This window comes from Mesoplodon mirus (assembly GCF_964341445.2).
Source record: "Mesoplodon mirus genome assembly, chromosome: 1".
NCBI classification, from domain to species: Eukaryota; Metazoa; Chordata; class Mammalia; order Artiodactyla; family Ziphiidae; genus Mesoplodon; species Mesoplodon mirus.
In genome coordinates this window covers 9,986,587-10,008,355 of record NC_138976.1, presented here as the reverse complement: position 1 = coordinate 10,008,355, position 21,769 = coordinate 9,986,587, and the positions used below count along the sequence as shown (strand labels likewise).

At 40.1% G+C, this 21,769-nt stretch overlaps 1 protein-coding gene across 9 annotated transcripts in view; it reads right to left on the bottom strand.

The window, feature by feature from the left end:
* The window catches only part of MAPKAP1 (MAPK associated protein 1), a 229,547-nt gene that overhangs the window by 148,382 nt on the left and 59,396 nt on the right, over positions 1-21,769 (bottom strand). Inside the window, exon 1 of one of the 9 annotated variants that reach the window (XM_082617697.1) lies at positions 10,909-10,998. The exons of the other annotated variants lie outside the window; for them this stretch is intronic. The gene's annotated coding sequence lies outside the window, so the exon portion shown is untranslated. Of the gene's footprint in view, positions 1-10,908; positions 10,999-21,769 lie in introns of those variants that run through there. 9 annotated transcript variants of the gene reach the window in all.

The window sequence follows — 21,769 nt, the reverse complement described above, 5'->3', positions numbered from 1 at the left end:
GGAATAAGTAGGGTGAAAGCCTTAGAACTCAAACTCAAACATGTTAAGTCATTATCTTGAACTCAGATATTAAGCAATTACTTCCAAACCCTATTATTTAAAAGACTCCATTCAAAATCTGAAAAGGTCACTCTTTTTGAAACTAAAAAGAATTCAATCTAACTTGTTTTAGTAGTATATTTTAAAAGATGAGGGACTTCCCTGGTGGTCCAGTGGCTAAGGTTCTGCGCTCCCAATGCAGGGGGCCCAGGTTTGATCCCTGGTCAAGGAACTAGATCCCACATGCCACAACTAAGATCCGGTGCAGCCAAATAAATAAATACTAAAAAAAATAAAAGATGATAGTTCCTCTGAAAGCAAATTAAACTTGGAGGTAATTTTTAGTGTCGGGGGGAGAAATCAAATGGGAATACCTAAGAATTCAATTTCCTTTAGGAAATACATTAAGCAGTTTCCTAGTCTTGGTATTTAAACTTCATTAGGTAGGAAGGAAAGAAGAAGGGGGGGGAAGGGAGGGAAGAAAGGAAAAGAAAAAGAAAAAGAAAGGAAGGAAGAAAAAGGAAGGAAGGAAGGAAGGAAAAGAGAGAGGGAGGGAGGAAAAGGGGGAGAGGGAAAGGGAAGGCCTAAGGGGAAAGGAGTGGGAAAAGAAAGAAGGAAAAATTCAGTAGGGATAACACACCAAGGTATGCTACAGATTATTCTGTAGAAAGGCTATCCTCATTTCCCTTCTCTCTAAGAATAGGAGGAGGAAATGACGTGTTGCAGAAAAGATGAGGACCCTGAAGCAAGACAGACTTGTGCCCTCAGCTAAATCATATAATCCCACTTAGCCTCAGTTCCTTCCATCCTGTAAAGGGTTTTAGCCCCTATTCTCTATAATTATAGGGACACTGAGATACTACGGAATAAAGCAAGTAGCACATTCCCTGCACAGAACAGATGTTCAACAAATGATGGTGATGCTGATGGCAATGAGAAATGGGAGGAAGGCAGAGCCTGGGTGACTACAGCCAACACTGCAGATGCTGTGTTTCAAATGTGAAAAAGAGGGACAAACGCCCAAATGTACATGAACACAGAACATGATCTTCACTGCACTAAAGAAAACCCAAATCACTGGCAACTAAGAAGAGATGGTGTAGTTTCTCTAACTTTCATCTTTACTGGGCACAGAGATAGGGCAAGGGTGTCTCTAAGACTGTTCAGATGGTAGAAATTAGAAAGAAAATGAATGAACTTTGCGTTCAGCAGACCTGGGTTTGAATTCTGGCTTAACTACTTACAAGTTGTGTAAACTCAGGCAAACCTGTTCACCTCCCTAAGCCTTCGTTTCCCCAACCCAAAATAGGGAAAATAATATATTCTTTGTAGGGAATCTGGGAAGAATGAATAAAATAGCATACTAGGCACTCTGGCATATATTAGACACTCAGATAGTTTCTACTACATTAAGTTAGATCACATGAAACTCTGATACTCAATCATTTATGATCCACAAAAATTGCAGTTCCATATGGTTTTACCTAATATAGTGACTGAGACAATGAGTAGCATGAACTGGAAAAACAACAGAAAATTTTCAAAAACGGAATGACTTACACTATCAATATAGGAAGACGACCAAGATATAAAAGGTGTTTTTAAGACTGGCTCATGATTCCAACAATACAGCAGCTAACATGTATTAAACACTTACTATAGGTCAAATATTAGCCCATATATTTGACATCCATAATATTGGTTTATGTAATCCCAAAACAATTTAATGAGATAGAGTCAACTATTCTCCCCATTTTAGATGAAATGGGAGTTTGGAGAAATGAAGTAACTTGCCCAAGGTCACACAGCTGGTGAAGCTGGGAGCTTTCTAACTCCAGAGCCTGAGTTCTTACTCATCACTTACAAATGCATGGCCGCACTGCAAAGCTACTTGTTTTGCTTTTAATAAAACTATATGGGTGGGCAAAGGGCTGAAATAAACATTTCTCCAAAGATATATACAAATGGCCAATAATCACATGAAAAGATGCTCAACATCACTAATCAGTAGGGAAATGCAAATCAAAACTACAATGAGGGGCTTCCCTGGTGGTGCAGTGGTTAAGAATCTGCATGCCAATGCAGGCGGCACAGGTTCAAGCCCTGGTCTGGGAAGATCCCACATGCCACGGAGCAACTAAGCCCATGCCCCACAACTACTGAGCCTGCGCTCTAGAGCCCGCGAGCCACAACTGCTGAAGCCTGCACGCCTAAAGCCTGTGCTCCTCAACAAGAGAAGCCACCGCAATGAGAAGCCCGTGCACTGCAATGAAGAGTACACCTCCGCTCGCCACAGCTAGAGAAAGCCCACGGCAGCAACGAAGACACAACACAGCCAAAAATAAAAATAAATAAATTTATATATTAAAAAAAACTACAACGAGATACCACCTCACATCCATCAGAATGGCTACTATCAAAAAAACAGAAAACAGCAAGTGTTGGCAAGGATGTGGAGAAACTGGTAAACTTGTGCACTGTTGGTGGAAATGTAAAATGGTACAGCCACTGTGGAAAACAGTATAGAAGCTCTTCAAAAAATTAAAAATTAGAATTACCAAATGTTCCAGCAATTCCTCTTCTGGGTATATATGCAAAAGAATGGAAAGCAGGGTCTGGAAGAAATATTTGTACACTCATGTTATAGCAGCATTATTTACAATAGCTAATAATGGAAGCAATCCAAGCGTCCACTGACAGATGAATGGAAAAGCAAAATGTGGTATACAGCTACAATGGGATGTTATTAAGCTTTAAAAAATAAGGGAGGGACTTGCCTGGTGGTGCAGTGGTTAAGAATCCACCTGCCAATGTAGGGGACACGGGTTTGATCCCTGGTCAAGGAAGATCCCACATGCCGTGGAGCAACTAAGACCATGCGTCAGAACTACTGAGCCTGCATTCTAGAGCCCGCAAGCCACAACTATTGAAGCCCATGCTCCTAGAGCCCATGCTCCACAACAAGAGAAGCCACCAGGTGAGGAGCCTGCGCACCGCAACGAAGAGTAGCACACGCTCAACGCAACTAGAAAAAGCCTGCGCGCAAGCCCGCGCGCAGCAACAAAGACCCAACGCAGCCATCCATCCATCCATACATACGTACATACATACATAAAATAAGGGAATCCTGCAGTATGCTACAACATGGATGAACCTTGAGGATATTTATGCTAAGTGAAATAAGTCAGACACAAAAAGACAAATACTGTATGGTTCCACTTACATGAGATACTTAGAGTAGTTGAATTCATGGAGACAGAAAGTAGAATGGTGGTTGCCAGGGACTGGGGAGAGGGAAGAATGCCAAGTCGGTGTTTAATGGGTATGAAGTTTCAGTTTTACAAGATGAAAAGAGTTACAGAGACACACTGTAGTGATGATTATATAACGTTACGAAGGTATTTAATACCACTGAACTGCGCACTTAAAAATGGTTAGGCTGGTTAAAAAACAAACAAACACCGTACTGGGCAAGAAGCAAATAATTTACAAATTATTTTCTGGGCCTTCCAAAGGATGGACATGCCAGTGGCAAGCAAGCACCAGTAGTGAGAGTATTTCACACCAGCACCTACAGTGACTGGGATGACGATGCATTCAAAAGCCCCACTGCAACCATGGCATCCTAGGATACTTCTTCTCCCCCGTCATAGTGTTATTTAAAATAGAAAGAAAAAAAAAAAAGTCAGACATGCTTGGAAGTTTCAAGGAAAAATCCTGAAGTTGTAATCAAATAGCTGCTGTGTTCCCATTATGTTACAGTCAAGCCATTTTGCTATGTGACAAAGGCAGCAAAGCTTTTTATTTATTTGTTTGTTCATTTACCTATTTATGTATATCTCTCATACTTCCTGAATCCTTTCATGTAAACAGTGAACAAGTCATCACAGAAAGGGAAATGGCACTGACAGTGGAGGCTATGAATCCATTCCCTTCAAGTCAAGAAAATCCCCAAACACCATGTTTTCAAAGCCAGGACTGTAAAAACAATCACACTTGCATTTAAGCTTCTTGGAGCCGCCTCTGTGGCACCAAAACCCACCAAAGATAAAGAAGATGTCTGTGCTGAGTTGGGAAAGTGGAGACATCAGCGTTTCCGCCTTCAAACCACTATTTCTGCTCTCCAGACGGCACCTGATAAAGCATCTGGAGTGTTGTCTTCTGTGCAGCCACTGCTCTTCCAACGCCTGCGCTCAGGGGTTTGCCTGGGGTTTCCTTCCGGACAACTGCAGCGGAGACTCTGAGAGGAACCTAAAGGAGCTGCCTTAACCTTCCCGTAAACTGGTATTTCCATAGAGGATTAAGACAAACGTTTCAAATAAGCCAATTTCCTTTACTAAAAAAACCAAAGTGACAACAGCAGTACCAAGAGAAATATATAAAGACAGTGAATGAATAAGACACACCTTTCTTGTCTTTGGGCATGCAAAAATATAGAGCAAAAGGTTAGATGGAAGTGAGCTACACAATTCCCTCCTACTTCTGATGTTCCACAGTGGGGCCCAATGGAAAAGTTATACAAGAATTAGATTGAGTCATACCGAGGGGAAGAGGAAAGAAGTCTAAAAGCTACTATCTACTATATGTTGATGCTGCATGGTATATATATATTTCTGTATTTCTGTTGATTATAAATTTTTCTATTCAGAAGAATGCAACTGTATTTCTTTTCTAATAAGGTACTTGCACAACTCTTGGGATACCAAATGGTTACTTGCTGAACTGGTGAGAATGAAAATCCCTAACTACCCTTGAGATTCCTGTAGAAGAGAACAAGCTTCCTTCTCCTAAAGTACCCTAGGCAACTCCACTGGGCCACAGGAAGTAAGAGCTCCCTCTGACCCAAAGGTGTAGGGATGTACAACTAACTGAACAGAACACGAAAAAAAAAGCCAGCATAGAGAACATCCTTAAGAAATCCTGCTCTTGGAAAACTGAGGGAAGCCAGAGGGTCTCCTTGGCTTTGGTCACCTGTCAAGCTTACTGCTTTCCTCCTCATCTTCTAACCTTATAGTACCTTTCTTGTTTTTCCCTTTATGGTTGTCTCTCCCACGTACCCATATTCCATTTTACACTATTACATGGGTAATGTGAGATGTTTCACATTTAACACTCTGTATTAGCACGGTGAACACTTCTGGAAAGAGAGTAACAAAAATTAAAAAGAGCTAACATTTACTCGGGCACTAGGTTGAGCCCTCTATGTATCTCTCTTGATCTTCAAAACTGCCATCACTCCATTTTACAGATAAATAAACTCCTAGGAAGTTAAAGAAATTGTTAAAGGTCACACAGCTAGTGAGAGAACTCAGGTAGAAACCCAGGTCTGACTGACTCAAAAGATCACCATCTTGGGGCTTCCCTGGTGGCGCAGTGGTTGAGAGTCCGCCTGCCGATGCGGGGGACACGGGTTCATGCCCCGGTCCAGGAGGATCCCACATGCCACGGAGCGGCTGGGCCCATGAGCCATGGCCGCTGAGCCTGCGCGTCCGGAGCCTGTACTGCGCAACGGGAGAGGCCACAACAGTGAGAGGCCTGTGTACCGCAAAAAAAATAAAAATAAAATAAAAATTAAAAAAGTGAATTCTAGATAGATTATTTAAATATGAAAACTTTAAATACAACATAGGAAAACATCTTTATGATCTTGGGGTAGGGAAGGATTTCTTAAACAAGACACATAAAGTATAAATAATGAAGTATAAGACTTATAAATTCAATATTAAAAATAAGCATTTCTGCTCATCAAAAAACACCATAAAGATAATGAAGACAAGCCACAATCGGGAGAACATATTTGCAACAGAATGGTTAGTGTCCAAATACATTAAAATGATTACTATCCAAAATACATTTTAAAAAATTCCTTCAAATCAGTAAGACATGATAAACAAAAATGGACAAAAGATTTGAAAAAGTACTTCACAGACCAGCAAACATAATCAATACACACAAAAGATGGTCAATCTCAATTATAACCTGAGAAATACAAACTCAAATCACAAGATGATTTCACATCTACAAGATGAAAACATTAAGTCTGATGGGATAAATGGGACACTTACATATTGCTGGAGGGAGTATAAATGGGAATAACCACTTTGGAAAACAATTCGGTATTATCTATTAAGGTTGAAGCTGCACACATATGCTGTGACCCTTTAATTCCACATCTGCATGTATTCTGCAACAGGAATTTTCAAACCATGGTCCTGAGGGTTGGGAAATCAATTTAGCCATTTTTGACCAGCATTTTTTTTAATGAAATAGAATAGATTAGAATAAAATATATCAGAGTGCGTTTACACTTGGTTCTGGTCAGTATTTTTTCACAAAAATTTTGTTTCGATGTATTATATATATGTGCACATGTACTTAATGTATGTGTGTACTGGGTCAGGATCTAAAATGTATTCTCTCTTATTATATGTGATTCATGGTAAAAAATGTTTTTAAGCCTCTGCTTTTGGGGTAATTCTTGCACATGTAAAATATTTATAAACAGTATTGTTTGTAATAGCAAGAACTGTAAACAACCCAAATGTTCATCAACAATCAAACAGATAAATAAACTGCAGTATACATGTACAATGAATTAACTATACAGCTACAGGTATCAACATGGGTGAATCTCAGGGACATAATGTTGAGAGAAAAAAGTTACCGAAAAATACTTAAAGCGTACTTAAGTATTTATTATAAATATAAACATTTATAATATTTAATTATATATAAATATATGTAAGTATGTATAAATATAAATACATTTATATAAAGTTCAAAACTATATTGTTTAGGGATACAAATACATGGGACAAAGCTATAAAGAGAAGCAAGGGAATTAAAGACACCTTCTATGAGTGGGAAGAGAGCAAGGAAGATACAGAGGGGACTTCAGAAGTAAAAGTAATGTTCTTACTCCCAAACTGGGTGGTACATGAGTGATTATTGTACAACTTTATACCTTGCCTGTACCTTTAAAATACTTTTCTGTATCTACTCAATTAATTTGTAAAAATTTAAGACGTATTTACAAGTGAATCCATTTCTCTACTTCACAGATGAATGAGGAGCCTCACAATCTTTTCAGCTTATATGGAGAAGAAAAGAACCCAGTTATTCCCAAGCAACCAACAAGTTCCTTTAAGGACACAGGGAGGGAGGTATGGAGGGAAGAAAAGAGAAATGCACTATGTGCTAGAACACTCTTAATTTTTCTTCATAATCTTTCCTCCTTCAAATTCTTCTGGTCCCCTATAGTTTACCAAAAACAAAAAACAAACAAAAACAGAACCCTCTTAAAGCAAAAGTTTTAATGCTAGAGACAACTCATTATAGGACTACTATGAATCAAGAAACAGGAAGTTAGTTAGCAGGAAAATAAAAATCAAAAATTCCTGCTAAGAAGCTCTGGAAAACCTTAAACTGCTTTCAGTTGCTAATTCTTTTTTTTTTTAGTGTATTTATTTATTTTTATTTTTGGCTGCGTTGGGTCTTCATTGCTGTGCGTGGGCTTTCTCTAATTGCCGTGAGTGGGGGCTACTCTTCGTTGTGGTGCGTGGGCTTCTCATTGCGGTGGCTTCTCTTGTTGCGGAGCACGGGCTTTAGGTGCGTGGGCTTCAGTAGTTGTGGCAGGCGGGTTCAGTAGTTGTGGCTCGCAGGCTCTAGAGCACAGGATCAGTAGTTGTGGCGCAAGGGCTTAGTTGCTCCATGGCATGTGGGATCTTCCCGGACCAGGGCTCGAACCCGTGTCCCCTGAATTGGCAGGTGGATTCTTAACCACTGCACCACCAGTTGCTAATTCTAATGCTGGTCTATATTTAATAAAATGCACGGTTATTACTTGTAGAACACAAAGACATAATCTTATAGTATATTGTCAAGTGCTAATTCTTCTCCAGAGTGAAAGAAAAAAGAATGCCAAGTGATTTCTAAGGGAAAAAAGACCCATAGTTACTCAAAATACACATCTCAAATGATTATCTTTTCAACAATGGCAAAAACTAAACAAAAACCCCACCCTATTTTAATACAGGCTGTTACAAGCATTGCAGGAAAGGATCATAGACTACAAAGACATTTTCAACTCCCCCTCCCTTTTTTCACTCATTAAATTTTTTCTTAATATTTTCTGCTTGACATAATCACTGGCTAGCTACATTTTAGATATTTATGGCTTGTAATTTAAAGAGAGAATTAACATCTACTTAATGCCAACTTTTAGCTTAATGCCAAGTACTGTGGTAGTGGTAACAGTGATAAAGATAACAACACTAGAAAAGAGAAAGTGGTCAGAGATACAAGAATGGAAATGAAAGGGGTAAAAATAAATCACTATATTATTCTGTATTAATAATACTCTTGTACTTGGAAATCCCATAAGAACTAATGAAAAACTACCATAAACAGAGAATTTGGTAATGCAAAGGAATACAAAATTGACACAGAAATCAGCAGGCTTCGCACACATAATAAAAATGTAACAGAAAGTAAGACCCCATTTACAACAGCAATAACTGCAAATATCTAGGAATAAACTTAAGAATTATGCAAGAATATGAAAAATACTTCCCCAAACAAATGAATTCAAAATCCAGAAGCTATAAAGGAAAAAAATGGCAAATTTCACTATATTAAAAAAAGTATATCTAGCCCCAAAAAATCCACAAAATCAAAAGATACACAATAAACTGGACTAATCTCCCTAACATATAAAGAACTCCTAGCAAATAAGAAAAAGATCAAGCATCCAATACATCTGGGAAATTCACAAAACTGCCAAGGTTCTTAAACAAATGAAAAGCTCAACCTCGCTCATAAGAGAAATGCAAATTAAACTGACACAGATTCACTTTTCACCTATTAGACTGGCAAAAATCCAAACATTTGATAAATTCTGTGGTGAAGCTGCGAGGAAACAGGCACTCTCACATATTACTGGTAGCAGTGTAACTGGCACAATCCCTATGCAGGGCAATTGGGCCATACTTACAAAAATCACAAATGCGTATTCCCTTTGACCCAGCAATTCTGCTTCCTGGAATTTATCCTACATATATAATTGCACACTTTTAAATGCCATATGTACAAGATTATTCACTGCTGCATTGTTTCTAACAGCAAAATCTTAGAAACAACTCAAGTCTCCATCAACAGGGAACTGGCTAAATAAACTATAATATTTCCAAACAATGGAATACTATGCAGCAACAGGAAGGAATGAGAAATTCTCAGGGCACTAATACAGACAGATTTCCAAGTTATACTGTTAAGTAAAAAAAAGGAAGCTCTGGAACAGTGTTAGTAGTATGTTATATTTTGTGTAAAAGGTGAAAGAATAAGAATATAAATTCATATTTGTATATGTACACTCTGGAAGATCTACAACAAACTAGCAAAATGGGTATGGGTAGGCACTAGATGAATGGAGGACAGGAAGGAGAGAGACTTTTCACTGTGTAATATCTTTTTACATTTTGAATCATAAGAAGCATTACCTGTTTAAAGCATGAAATCAAAAATAACAAGAATAGCAGCTATCATTTATTGAGTACCTGCTTCAAGGTGGGCATGTTTTATCTCATTTCATCCTCATAACACACTGAAGTAGGTAATATTAACTCCAATATAGAGGACTGAGGTCCAGAGAAATTTTCACATCTGTAAACCAGTGTAAACCAGTGACACCGCCTATCTCACAGGCTGTTGTGAGGATTAAATGAAATAATATATATAAAATACTTAGCACATGCCTGACACACAGTAAATGCTTAATCAATGCTTTACCATTTCAAGACAATAACTATTTTTAAGGATATTTCAAACAACTGAACCATATAAAATACAATAAAATCGAACAAGAAGTTTAGCAAAGATGTTTTAATTGAAATTTTTATACATGTAGGTTAAATAGCCTCTTCTAATTAATTGAAGGCTGCTTTAGATATGCTACATCCTCATGATATAAATTACACGGTCATTAAAATAACTGCTCATATCCCATAATTATACATGGGTCTTTAAGGCCACTCTTTAATAGGCTGAATATACTTAATGAGAAAGGATATCAATGGAAAACTTTAGAAGCATAACCAATGTTTATTTCAATAAACGGGGGGTGCTATACATGTGATGGTGACTTCAAGATAAATCCCCAAATGTAAGATCTGATTCCAAAATACTGCCATTTCAAATTCACTCAGTTACTCACGGACAACAGGATGTCCCCACACCCTGAAACTACACAATCACTACACACGCTGCTAGGCTATAAGCAAGATGTTCCTTTGAGGAAGTTTCAAAAGAAACATCAACTTTCCCCTTTCCCCTTGTTTCTATAGAAACAAGCTATACTGATAAGATTCCCTTTAATACTTAAGCCCAATGAAAAGAACATGAAGAAGAAGAAAAAAGAGCTACAAAGAAGCAACTGACTTCCCATAAGCTTACCAAAAGCCATGGTCAATATAAATGAGTTAAGACTGAATTCAGGGAAGAGATTTACAAAATATTTTAATTGTAGTTTTAAGTATTTGTCTTCATTCTGTCTAAAAATAAGCTACACTTAGAATCATCCAACTACATGGTAAAAAAAAAAGTATAGAAGGAAAAAAATAGGGTCATATTTAAAGTATAGAAGGAAGCAAAATATAAACAAGTCTTTATCACTAAGCATTGAAAGTTTAAAATTTATTAAGAAAATGCTCTGTACAACATGTAGTCACTAGTATAAGGGGAACTATTCCTTCTATTTCCAGGCTTCTTAGCTTTAGCCACAAAATAGGTCTCTCTGCCCTTTTAGAAATATTGGGGAAAATCAGATTCCTTCTCTTTGTCCCAGGAAGAGTGAGTTAACTGACACGGCCTTACCCGTTCTAGGCACTCAGTGTCTGCTCAGCAGTTGCTCCTGTGTTCAAACTTTGGGGGTCAGGGACCCGGCCAGCTTTCTAGCAGCAGGTCTGAGGGCCCAGATCTCTCTAATTCCATTACTGGTGTGGAAAGAGTATGAGACAGCAATTTTGAAAAGTCTGTCTCCTCTGCAGATCAGATATTGCCTTGGATGAGTCATCCCAATGTCTAGACCTGCACTGTCCAATACAGTAGCCACTAACCACATGTGGCCATTTAAATTTAATTTAAATAAAATTTAAAATTCAATTCCACTAGTCACATTATGTCACACTAGTCACATTTCAAGTACTTAGCAGTCACATGTGAGTGGTGGCTACCATACTGGACAGCACAGATATAGAACATTTCCATCAACATAGAAATTTCTACCAGATAGTGCTTGTCTACACTCAGTGGAGGAGGTATTAGGGTTGCAAATCATAAGCAGATTTGCCAGTAATAAAATGAACATTTGAAATTCCATTTTTCTGATTTCTACGTTGGAACTCTCAGGGTACCAAAGTCAGATCAGGGAGAGGTGTGGTTAATATTCACCTCCAAATCTCTAACAATAATAACTAATATGAACAGAATATTTATGATGTGCCATCCACTAAGAGCTTTAATTATTTAATTCTCACTATAATCTTATATAGAAGGTGTTAACCATCATATCCCTTTTACAAATGAAAAAAGTAAGGCTTAGAGAGATTAAATGATTTGCCCATGGTCACACAGCTAGTAAGTAACAGAGTCAGGATTCAATTTTAAAAAACAAACAAGCAAACAAAACCTGTAGGTACAACTCATACATACACCAGAAGTAGGGCTCATCCCACTGAAGCCTTCCGTGAAATTCTCATCATTACAGAATCATAGAAAATCAGAATAGGAACAGAAACTAATGCAGTGTTTCATGACCATCTTTAACCCACGACCCCTTCTGATAACTATAAAAATCTCACACTCCCCCAAAGATGATGTGCACCTCACCATGGCCATTAAAATTTATTCTATCTTCTGCATATCCCCAACAGTCAAATCTTAATGAGGCTTTACTTCTTTGTAAGTATTGTATAAAAATTATTTTTAAATTTTCCTTACATAATATTAGAATATTGAATATGCTTTTTCAAAATACATTCATTACCACCCCCTCAAACACACACATACTGAATCAGTACAAATTGATGACTCTGTCCAGTCTTCCCAATTTTAGAAATGAGAACAGTGAGGCCAAAAGAGGGTGGGAATGCCTTGCCTGCAATGAAAGACAGAACTGCTGAAACCAGAACACACTGGTAAGGCTCAGCCAACACACTTTACTTCACCTGACCCTTGAACGGCAAAATTCCTTAGGGCCCCCTAAGGCCCCCCAACCAAAAAAAGTTAAGATTTGGTCTCATTTCATGGTAGATCTTGTGAGATTTGTGGTAATGAAGCTCTGGGAGTACTTGGATAGGAATTCCTTATGCAATTTTCATAGATTGTTGGAGCCAGAAGGGACCTCAGAGACTTATCTATCTCCTAATTTTAGAATTGAGGAGTCAGAAGCTCAGCTCATTATATATAAAATGGAGGCATCTTATCCTTCACCATTTTACAGTCTCTATGACAAAGGTGACCTGTTCATTCATTTAATTTTACTCAATGACTACTGGATGCCAGGATCTGTGCTAGTTGCTGGGTTATAAAGACAAGCTGAACGTTGTCCCTGTCCACACAGAGCTTGCATTCTTGTGTGTGCGAAGGATATGTAAACATATAATTACAATGGAGTGTGATAAGTGCAACTTCTGGGAGTGAACCTGAGGGAGTCAAGGGAGGTCACATGTGGGCTGAATCTTAAAAGATAAACAGGAATTCACTGACAAAGGAAGACATTCCACGCACAGAGAACAGAACAAACAAAGAACGGGAAGCATGATATCACAGAATATGGACACAAGTGATGAGATGAGGGAAAGGGTATTTTTCTCGAAGCTTTATTGAGATATAATGGACACAGTATTAGTTTAAGGTGTACAACATAACGATTTGATCTATGTATCTATCTATATATATATTGCAAAATGATTACCACAATAAGAAAAAGTGTATTTCAAATAAGAGGCTTTACTATGTAGATTATCAAGGAAAGTCACATAAACATGAAGGATAAAACTCTGGCCATTATCTTTCTACTTGTGAGCTGTGCTTTCACTGTAAGTCACGTAAGGTAAGAATGTCTCTTCAACAAATGGTGCTGGGAAAACTGGATATCCACATGTCAAAGAATGAAGCTAGACCCTTACCTTACACCACACGCAAAAATTAACTGAAAATGGATTAAAGACCTAAAGGTAAGGTCCAAGACTACAGAATGCAAGTCTAGGGAGTTAAGGCTCCTTCTATTTTACTACACTGCCTCCCATAAACAGCAACAATGAACACTTAACCATGGAAAGAGGGCTAATACTGCCTTTGCTGTGCCCAGCCTGGCGGAGCCATGCAGAGCCCTCCTCTACCTGAGAACATTTCTACCACATTCAGGCAATGCTCAGATCTTCCTGGGTCTTCTATTCTCCGGGCAGATTTTGTAAATCCCAACTCATACACCCTGTTCCCAGTCTCCACCTCCTCCTGGCAGCCTTTGTCTGAACACAGGCTGTTTACAGTCACCAAAGTCCGTCTTATAGGCACACACTACTCCCGTACACTAAACTCTCTACTTTTGCTAAGTGGAGGCACAGTGATTTATTCAGACCTGAGGATGTCAATCCCTTGCTCAAAATATGACTCTCAGGGGGCTTCCCTCGTGGCACAGTAGTTGAGAGTCTGCCTGCCAATGGAGGGGACACGGGTTCATGCCCTGGTCCGGGAAGATCCCACATGCCGCGGAGCGGCTGGGCCCGTGAGCCATGGCCGCTGAGCCTGCACGTCCGGAGCCTGTGCTCCGCAGCGGGAGAGGCCACAACAGTGAGAGGCCCGCATACCGCAAAAAAACCCAAAAAAACAAAACAAAACAAAAAATATGACTCTCAGGATCAGGTCAGAACCTTCTTGATCAAGCCTCATCTCTTGCCTCTTCCACCCTCTATGTTGTAAGCACACTCAACTACCTTCATTCTCCCAGAATCCACCAGAATTTCTCTCTCTCACCTCAGATTTTTATACCAGCATTTCCCCTGCCTGGAAGCTTCTTACCTAACTAACCCCCTCCCATCCTTCAAAGTTTGGCTTAGGGTTCATCTATGGGGTCTTCCCTAATACCCGCCCATCCCAAGTCCCGGCCAGGTGCCCCTCCTTTAAGGAGCTCAGCCTACTGAACTTTTCCTCCCATAGCATTTAGTACATTTTATTGTAATTGTCGCAATCTTCTACAAGATTACATACACCATGAGTTTGGGGCCTCTGTTTCATTCACCATTGTATCCTCAGCATTTAGCAAAGTTCCTGGCACATACAGGCTCTCAAGAAATATTTCAGAGTGAATGAACGAATGAGTTTTTCTTCTACCTCTCTGGCTGTGTTCAATCATACTGAGCTTACAACCAACTTTCTTCCATGTACGTCTTGGTTAAACCATATGTTGCCCTTCTCTTTCACCGCCCCCATACACAAACAACTGCATTTTATGGCCTAAGCGCAAGTGTACCATTTTGTCTTGTCAAGGCCACTTCGGTCCCTGACTTTGTTACAGCACATGCCTGCTATTCCCCCCAGTTTCTGCCTTCCGTGAATGTGATCAGCCTGTCATCAATGTTCTCACCAAGCCCCTGAACACACGGAGTCCTGCAGCTTGCCACAATAGATAGCTATCTGGATCAACACGTGTCTATAGTCACTCTGTGCCTCGTCACTCAGTCCAGGTGCAAGCCCACCTGACCACAATGTTACTGGCCAACATTTCTTCAGCTTGCCTACAAGAATACTGTACAAGATTCTGCTACAACAGTCAGATGCTTTACTGAAATTCAAAACACCATGACCATAGTACTCTAGCTAATCACACACCGAAGAAAGAAATGAGGTTCTCTTGACCTGCTTGGTTCTGAGAGAACCCACGCTGGCTCCTAGGGATCACTGCTTCCTTTTTCCCGGTTTACAAGTTGTTCCTAAGTGAGATTTGTAAATCAAGACTGCCCTATCCCAAAGCTGAAGAGAGATGTCTGTGAATGCCTGGGTTGCTGAAGGAGGCTTCATGAAAGTAGGTGAGTTTTAAGGAAGATTTTAATGCAGAGGACCATCAGAGCTTGCTAGAGGACAGAGAGAGAACAGTCAAGCCTAAGTGTGACTAACAGACACAGCAAGGCTGGGTGTGAGCAGCAGAGACAGCAAGCCAGAAGGCCTGGCCCGAGTATAACCTGGGATAAGCAGGGACTAACAAAAAGCAAGTTCTTCTTTCTTGGCTGCTTCCTTGATCAGAATGGTTAACTACAGTTGGCCTTCTGCCAGAATTCTTGTTTTGACTATCATAAAACACACACAATAGATCAATCAGAGCCAGAAAGTAACTCCTATGTACAAGGCAGTTGTCAGAAATGGCCAGTCTAGTTTCTCCTAAGAACCTTCTGACAACAGATTCACCACTAGGATTACGTGTAATGGGCGATTTTGTTGTAAAGGACTATTGTGCAACATTTTCCATTTCTCTTTCAGAAAAATGCAGAGGTAATTATGTACTCATAGCCAGTGTAGCAAATCAGCTAAATTAAACCTGTATTTCATCTAACTCATATAGGATATGAATAACATAACTAACTTTTCTAATTTCATACTCTAGTACTCCCAAGTAAATAAAAGGGAAAAAAAGTAAAGTTTGCCCCCTACAAATAGAATCTGTCACTTCCTAGGATGTGCACTTTTCAGCTCATGCATCCTAAATGCATGTGGAGATATTATATGCACTTTCTATTTAGCAATTTAATTATATCTTTGCATTCAAAGAGGGGCAATGGTTTGCAGTAATAATCAGGTGAAAGCATTCTAACATTAATATGCTGGAATCCGATGTGTTAATTTGATGCAACTTTGCCTTGACAATATGTGATTAATTTGTTCTCAGGCTAGCCCTGCTCCCAGCTCTGACAGTTTAAAATGCTGGGTTTCTTTATCCATATCGCTATTTGACACGCCTTAGCGCACTGCTTTGCTAAGACCACTGTTAATTTGTAATGAACTTGCTTTTCAGGGGGGCTCCTTCATTTTTAATTCTGTCAGTGTCACCTCCTTGAGGAAAATTACAAGTTTCCGTAGGTGTGATTACTGCCAAGTGCTGCTGATAAGAGGTTTGAGAAAACAGGGCTTTATAAGGAAGTCTGTATTTAATCTGCTGAAACAGATTTATTGCCTCCAGACAGATAAATGTAATACAGAGTTCTCTTACTTAAAAGTCATTCCCAAGTTCTCCCTCACCACCACCTCCTCCTAAACAAAAACAGAGTTGCATTTCCAGGATTCAATGACTCACTCAGGGAAAAGAGGTGAAAGTATAATAAACTGAGCAATAATGGTGATTCTTGTCACCAACTTAGATTTGTAGTGGAGTCTTTTAAAACATATGAATATACTTTTCACAAAGTGGGGAAGAGGGGAAAAAATCTCACTGAAATACCTATGGTTTCACTTCCTTTCTAACTGGCAAATGAACATTACACAGCCTCATGAACCCATTTTCTGTGGTCAAACTGAGTACTGGTGAAGCTAGACATGGTTTAAATTTCTCCTTGGAATATAATCCTGAGAACGCTTGACGAAGGGTCACAGGGGAGATAGAAAGTCAAAGTTGTGGAAAATTATGCTTAATATAATAACCTATTAGAGTAACAGGAGGCAGCTTCTACAGCACTTTCACCGGTGTTCTCCATTTAACCTTCAAAATAACCACATCCAGTAGGTATTATTATCCCCATTTCTTTCACATGAGGAAACTGAGGCTCAAAGAGTTCATGAGGACTTACCAGCAAGAAAAGGGCAGAACTCTGGGATAGGAAAACACATCTTGTGACTGCCTGTCCTCTGCTTTTCTCCATCACCATCTACTGGTTGGAAAAGTCATCCCCTCTCTAATTAGTTCACAGATAAAGCTAACCAGTCTAACGCTGGAGTCTTTCTCTTTAGCTCTAATCCTTAGTCTTTTTCCATTTAATCAGAGGCATGCCATTCTTCAGCAACTCCAGCCTTTCCACCAGGAAGCCTTCTGTTCCCAGAGGGCCAGGCAGACATCTAGTCCTACTAATTTTACCCTCAGATTTATCAGATGTTCTCGAATGTCTACTTACACCAAGAGCCAGCAGTTTAGAATAGCCCCACTCACCCCATACATCAGTAGTGGCACGCACCTCTTCTCAGATGATTGGGGAAGTTTCCCAATACTTCACAAACTAAATTAAAACTCCTAGATATGAACTACCACTGGGGGTTCCCCCCACTTCCCAAACTATCTTTTTCTCTATATGTTCCCCAGCTACTGCTCAAATTAAAAAAAGAAAGAAAGAAAGAAAGAAAAAACAACTCCCTTCCACTATCTATTCAGGCCAAAATGACTCCTATCACTCACTGCATCTTCACCAAGAAGGACACTCTTCTACTCTTTGATAAAACACTCCCACCCTTGCCTTCTCCACAAGACTGTTCATGAAGCAGCCTTTAAGAAAGAGGTATGTAGGGCTTCCCTGGTGGCGCAGTGGTTGAGAGTCCACCTGCCGATGCAGGGCACACGGGTTCGTGCCCCGGTCCAGGAAGATCCCACATGCCGCGGAACGGCTGGGCCCGTGAGCCATGGCTGCTGGGCCTGTGCATCCGGAGCCTGTGCTCCGCAACGGGAGAGGCCACAACAGTGAGAGGCCCGCGTACCGCAAAAAAAAAAAAAAAAAAAAAGAGGTATGTAAACTCTGCAATATCTGCCAAAGGAATGTAAGCTAGTCACTGAAAAGGAGTATTTATTATATAAAAAGAAAAATTCAAAGATTACAAAGGTAGGTGCACCAGCATGATGCAAAATTACACCTAAACTAAAACTAAATTATGCTAAAGATAATTTAGCATCTACTGCTCAAAAAGAGATACAGAAACTTGGATTTTTAAGCTGTCTTTAATTTAGAACTTTCTTAATGCTCCTTACTGTGGTTTGTTTACCTATTAGTCTACAGACAAGTTACTTCAGAGCAGGGGTAGGAATTTATTCATATATGTATCCAGAGGACCTAGAAAGTAGACGCTCAATAAGTTTTCACTAAATTAAATGAAATAAAACTTCTAGGGGGCATGTCTGTACCTGCTTAAACATGGCCCACCTAGAGCAGCTCAGTTCAGTCTGGCACACATACAACCCCCGGGCACCACCTATGGCTGGTGTGGTGGTAACAGCTGCTGCTCTGAGATGCCTTCCCCTACAGGACAGACAGCTCCATGGCAGAGACCACATTCCTTATTCCCAAGTCTTCCTCCTCCACTGATTTGTGTCGGCAGGAACTCTAGGGTACTACTCCCAAACAACAGAAAGAGGAGATGGGCTCCAAGATCAACTCGACTGTGAACCCAGCAAAGGCAGAAAACACCTCTCCAATGACAGGTGTTGTGCCTAGAACAGAAAAACATATCTTGAAAGAGATGTGCAGGCGGGAACAAAAATAAAACTGAATAGAAAGAAGGAAAAAAGCTAAACCAAACACTTAACCTAAGGGAAGTACTGGTTTGAAAAAAGTATGTAAGAAAAAATGTTAATGTATATATATCAAAGATACAACAAAGGCAAATGAAATAAAGTAGATAATTCAAAACTCCTGTACACCTAACAACTCTATAACTATAATATCTGCCAGATAACTGCATATTCTCTAACATGCGAGCTGGAAAAGTCCATCTAACGCTGCCAGAAGGGTCATCATCCCTAGAGAGAAAAGTCTAAACCAAATACTGCACATAGTGTGGGTGTACTAGTGTGTCTAGCTACCAGACCATCCACTGAAAAGCACTAATTAATTGAAGAAATTAATCTCTATGAGTTGGTCATTTATTATGTGCCAGTGACTACAGCAACATCTTCTCATGCATGATCCTTCCGATAAGTCTCACAACTCCTACCAGCAAGGCTGGAAGGAGAGGACGCTGGGGTCCAAGAGAAGTTAAGCTCTTATTTACCCAAAATTGTACAGACACTAAGTGGCAAAGCCAGGACCCAAGACTGTTTGACACTTAACCCAACACACCCAGACCCCTGCCCAAAAAGCCCACTGTGAAGCACACATACACACACAATCCGATTAGAAACATCACAAATCAGTCTCTAAGTATAATGTAAATGATACAAAAGTGCAGAGGGAATGGCAAGATAAAAAGTGGTTCAAGTATCAAAGTGCTAACCAGAGTGAATTTTGTTCTGTTTTCTGCAGACAATGAGGCAATGGGCTAACTGCAGTCCGGGCTGAAGGAATGACTGGAGCAAAGGCGTAAAAAAATTAGAAATCATTTGCAGTCAGACTACCAAACTGTCAGGTAATCAGCAAAGGGGGTTTTGTTGGGAGGCAGGGTGACAGACGATCTAGAATCAGGCTGACCCAGGTTCAAGTACGGCACAAACTTTCCTAATTACTGGCTTTCATTCATTCGTTCCACTAATAATTATTTTGCCCCCACGTGGAAGTTCCTGTGTAGGGTTTTCTCCTCTCTGCCTCTTGGTTTCCTCATCTAGAAAACAAGGATAAAAATCTCTATCTGTCTGGGCTATCCTGGGGCTGAAATGAGAAATGACGTATTAATTAAAGTAGCATACCTACAACAGGAAGGTAGGTGACGGGTAAATAAAGATCAAACTTCACTGAACAGTAAGAATTAAATTGGGGAGAAAGGCTGCCACTGCTGAAGGGCTCTGTCAGGTGGAGTTTAGTTTTGCTACCTCAGGAGGGCAGTGGGGGTATTTAATCTGGCCACTGCTATACACGACACACAGGAGAGGGGACAGGTGGCAGGGAGACCAGCCTGGAAGCTGCTGCTGTAACATAAACGGATCCGAGAAGGTCCTAGAACAAAGGAGTGAATCTGAGAAGTGTCAAATCTGACAGACACTGAGAAGGAATCACTGGATGACCTTAGGGACACATTGTGAGGAGAGAGTGGTGAAAAAGAAGAAAAGTACTCCCATCAATTCACATCTTTAAATGGCTTAAATCTCACTTTGGAAATAATCTTTCTTTGAAAATAATCACCTAGACGTTACTGATTTCACAGAAAGACCCTTTGTTTTGCACACAAAATACACTTTAATATTTTTCTGCTTTTTCTACAAGCAACACCCTTCCTCCTAGTCAAGTCTAAATACTTACAAGGCTGTACAAATTACCTCGATCCTTCCAAGATTAAACTGCAATCAGCTTACTCTCACTCATTTCCCTCAATCATTTGGGCCTGAGGAAACAGAGCCTGTACCCTTTAAGACCAAAGCACATAAAACATTGTGTCATCAGTAGAACAGCAGCACTCTATCCCTAAGCACCTCACTGCCTCCTAAATGGCTTCAGCTACAATTATTCCACTGGCAAAAAGACTTTATGAAAACCGCAGGGCAAAAGGAATGATCCCTAACTTTTTGACCAACCCCTTGGGGAAAACATGGAACCGCTTAAAAACTGGCTGAGAATTAACCTCACAATAACAAGTAGGAGATCTTTGGGAGCCCTCACACCTCGTGCAAGCATAACGCAGAGACTAGGAACACCGTCTGCAGCTGGACTGCCTGGGCTCACATGCTGACTCCCCACCTCCTAGCTATGCAACCTAAGGCAAATTATTTAACTTTGCTGGGCCTCAGTCTCCTCACCTCTCAAACTGGGGATTACTGTAATAACTCTTCACAGGGCTGTTGTGAGAAGTAAACTAATCATTACATGCAAAGCACTCTGAATGGTGACTAGCACATAGTAAATTCTTAATATATGCAAGTTGCTATTATTAATGTTATTGTTATCGTTAGAGTCATTTGAATTACCAAATATAACCCGGCAGGATGCAGATTTATCTCCCCCCACCCCAATACTTACTGAGCACTATGCTGGGCACTCTGTACAAAGAGAAGAGGGAGAAAGAGACACAGAAAGAGAAAGATCTGTACTCTGAAGACTCATAAACAAGGGATTGTGGAAGTAGAGAAAAGGGAGCCATTGTCAGGGAGGTCAAGGAAATGGTGTGGAAGCCAATGCTGAGTTGGCTCTTGAGGAGGACAAATAAGGATTTTCCAGGGGAAAGAATTTTACCTGGCAGCAGATATTCTGATTTCTAGTATGTCAGACCTGAATCAGCATTTCTAGGTTTCTAGGAAGGGTAGACAGCTACCTAAAAGGATACGATGAAGGGGGCAGTAAGAGGCTTGTCTTCCATTCTGGGGAATACATATTTGCACATGGGCAGGTGTGTGGGCAGTCACTGAAAAACTAAATCATGGATTCCAACCAGAACCTCCTCACCTTTCAAGACTGGGCTTAAGACTCTACTAACTTCTCCATCAAGACTTTGGTCTAGGCCTGGATCCTTCATCTATACAACTGTCCCTCAGTATCCACAAGGGATTGGCTCCTGGACCCTCCACAGACACCAAAATCAAAGATGCTCAAGTCCCATATATAAAATGCCTAGAACAGTTGGCCCTCTGTATCTGCAGGTTCCACATCTGCAGATATGGAGGGCCAACTACACTTCCAAATCCTCCTGTCCTTGGATCATAATGGTCTGTTCATCTCATGAGACTCTGAGCTGGTTCTTTGAAGGTATGGACTATCATTTTATCAACACACCCCAGGGATCTCTTACTCTGCCAATGTGAAGGTAAACATTCAACAAATTCCTGATGAATGAATCTGCCTTG